General features: G+C 48.1%; 1 non-coding gene across 1 annotated transcript; it reads left to right on the forward strand.

Moving 5' to 3' along the window:
• The first annotated feature begins 2,201 nt into the window (after nt 1-2,201).
• LOC112304629 (U6 spliceosomal RNA) lies at nt 2,202-2,308 on the forward strand. Its single transcript, XR_002974762.2, has one exon. It is a non-coding gene; the product is annotated as a U6 spliceosomal RNA (small nuclear RNA).
• Nucleotides 2,309-3,447: the final 1,139 nt, after the last annotated feature.

Below are 3,447 nucleotides of genomic sequence, written 5' to 3' on the forward strand. Positions count from 1 at the left end.
GCCTCCTGTGGCCTCAGCCCAGGCTCCCGACATTATAGACGGGGAAACTGATGCCCAAAGAGGACAATGACGCTCAAGGTCACTTGGCAAATTGGTGGCAGAGCCAGGTTTTCTATGCCCAACTCTGTTATCTTTGCTCACCGGATGCTGCCCAATACAGAGCCGTGGTTCCCTTCTGGTTGATTTTACCTGTCTGCTCTCTGACTTCTCCCGAAGTCTGAGCCAGCGGGGGGCCCATGTTGCCGTCGCCAGGCTGGCACACACTGGGAGCGCTCCCCGCTGACCTCATTCTGACCCTGTTCATTTCAGTGACGTTTGCTTTTCGTCGTGTGGCGTGTGCTTTCAGGATAGATATTCTTTGTCTCTCTCCTAGATTCCTGCCCTGGGGGTTTTACCAACACCTGACCTTTTAGCCAGTCTTGGCTTCCTCCGGCAGGACGGGTGCCCTTGTACTAGTCTCCTGGGCCGCCCACCTCCACTTTAGAGTTCGCGCTGAGCACTCTTTGTGCTGTCTTTCTTCTTGTCGGACGGGACCGGGTTTATTTAGAAATAACCTGATGTTTTCTGCAGGGGCAGCTGGCTGGGGCTGTGTGTCCTTTGAACTTCTGAGTCAGGAGCTGGGGTGGGGGGTGGGGAGCATGGTTGAGAGGAGGTGGGTAGGTCTGGATCGAGAAAGGAAAGAAGCAAGAAGAGGAGACCTGCTCTGGGTTCCCTGGCTTCCCTAGTGCCAGGAGGCTGGCCTAACCTCCTTGCTTTGCGGGGTGTGGATATCTCCAGTAATCGCATTATCAACTCCCACGTGGTTTGAGCTAGTCTAAGTGGACTGCTGCTCCTTGTGACCAGATAGTTTCTGATTAAAATGCTGGAAATCTCAATCTCTACAGAGTGGGAGCAGCTGCGGCACTGAGAGAAAGTGACCCAGTGAGTGAGGAGGCACCTGTCCTTGGGGTCAAGGCGCCCCTTGCTCTGCTGTTTTCTCCTCCTGTTTTCCCGGAGCGGTTGAATACCAAACAGTTGTTATAGCTGGCAATGCGATCAAATGGGGGGCAATTACAGATATTGGACTGGTTTTGATATCAGGTCCCCAGAGAGAAAGTGATTAATTTATGAAAGCTCTCATATAAAGTATGAAACTTACAAAATCTTAGTTTGAAGGAAGTTTTGATTTTATGCTTGTTTCTGAAAAGTAGAATTGAATTTATCTGAATCAGCACACAGATACTTTGGGATGGGACCACAGATGATAGGAAAGCACATGCCTCTGGCGTCGCAGAATCGGCAGGGAAATTGTAAACCTGTCTGTCTGAGGACAGCATGGAGGCACCAAGAAGCACTCGTAAAGGAAAACCCACCCAGAACTCTACTCCCCTGTAAATGCTGCTTTCCTTTTGCCTGACTTCCTCCTGTCCTTGTCTACCTAGGTACACGTTTGCACAGGTGTGTTCATAATGTACTTACCTAGTTTCGAGTTATGAAGAGTTTCTATGTTGCTGTAATCTATAAACTTTGCATTTCTAATGGTTGAGTAATATTGTTTCCGTTGCTTTACCACAGTTTAATTATCCTTCTATAATTTGATATTTAGATTCCTTCTAATATTTGTTATCATCATCAACAACGAAATGAACACTTGTAATTTTTTGATTTTAAAATCAAAAGGCACAGTTCCCCTGACGTGGGGTCGCCGGGTGACCGGGGAGGCTGGCCGCACTGCGGGGGCATTGGAGTCAGCGAGGATGACCTGGGATTGATTTTTCATCTATAACCTGAGTGATCTTGGGCAGATGACTTCCTGTCACCGAGCTACAGTTTTCTCACCTGTAAACTTTTTTAAAGAATTGAATTTTTTGGAGCGACACCGGCTAATAACATTACGTAGGTGTCAGGTGTACAAGTCTGTAACACACCGCCTGTATGTTGTAGTGTGCGCTCACCACCCCCGGGAGGCTCCTTCTCTCCCCTGTACACCTGATTTATGCAACTTCGTACCTTGTAGGACGTTAATGAGGATTAACGAGATATGTAAATTTCACCATATAGCATGCTCAGCTGAGTGAGTTTCAGCTGAAAGAGGATAGACATGTTTATTGTGCTTCATCCGTATCATCAAATTTCTTGTCAGAAGATAGACATAATGAGTGTATGCAGGTTTGAGGGCAAACTCACCAGAATTGTGTTTTATGATTTTAAAAGTCAATATAGTGCTCGCTTCGGCAGCACATATACTAAAATTGGAACGATACAGAGAAGATTAGCGTGGCCCCTGCGCAAGGATGACACGCAGATTCGTGAAGCGTTCCATATTTTTTTTGGAACATAATAAGTAGAAGAAAAAAGGAAACAAAATATAACCAGAGACATTGAAGTTAAGAACAATCTAACAATGGGCAGGGGGGAGTGGGGAGGGGACAGTGAGGAGAGGGGTTTACAGGAACTACTATAAAGGACACATGGACAAAATCAAGGGGGAGGGTGGAGGTGGGGGAAGGAGGGGGGTTCAGCTGGGGTGGGGTGGAGGGATGGGGAGAAAAGGCACACAACTGTAATTGAATAACAATACAAAATTAAAATTAAAAAAAAATATAGTACCTCAAAAAAAAAGTCAATATAGTAGACATAAATGCTGTAAAAAGGTACTCAGGGACATTCCGAATGTGCAACAGAAATGCTTAGGTAGTAAAAAGTTAAAAAAAAGAAAGCACAGCATGGAACAACCGAAATAAGAGAAAGCATCAAAGAGGCCGGGCGGAGAGGCTGTGCCAGAGGAAGTCAGTACTTTTCCGCCACGACTCTAACCTTTGTCAGGTTGGCTCATGGGTGGGCCACCCGGCAGTGCACAGCTCTCCCCTGGGCCCTGGCAGATGCTCCCGACTCCGTTCTTCTTCGTCCTCCACCCTTAGGGGAGCAGATGTATCTCGGGGAGGAAACAATGCCCACATTGTAAGCCCAGCTGTCACACATAACTCCCTGCTCCCTTTCACCACAGCGGCTGCCCCCCATGCTTCCAGAGCCTCCCGCTGCTTCTCTGCCCACTCAGCCCAGCCCTGCCAGACCCTGGGGGGCGAACAATGCCTGGTTGTTCTCTGGCACCACTGTTCTCCTGGCAGGGCAGCCCGCCTCCCTTTGCAGAGCTGCCTCTGGCCCATCTCTGTCTCAGGAAGGAGCGGTTCACCCTCCACAGCGGGACCCTTGGCTCTGGAGGAAGAGACAGCCACCTCAGTTCTAAGGGATCTGGTTGGAGGGTCTTGATCATGAACTGAACTGGAAGTATCAGGACACCTCTGTTCTGATACTTGTTCTGATATATGTTCTGGAATGGCTCTTCTGGAAACTTCCATGGTCTCTACAGCAATGGTCTGTGCTGAGTGCCCACACTGTGGATGGGAGGAAACAGCCATCTCTGCATCAGGCAACTGTTTCAAAATCAAGTATAAAAAATATTCTGAG

This window comes from Desmodus rotundus, chromosome 1 (genome assembly GCF_022682495.2).
Source record: "Desmodus rotundus isolate HL8 chromosome 1, HLdesRot8A.1, whole genome shotgun sequence".
NCBI classification, from domain to species: domain Eukaryota; kingdom Metazoa; phylum Chordata; class Mammalia; order Chiroptera; family Phyllostomidae; genus Desmodus; species Desmodus rotundus.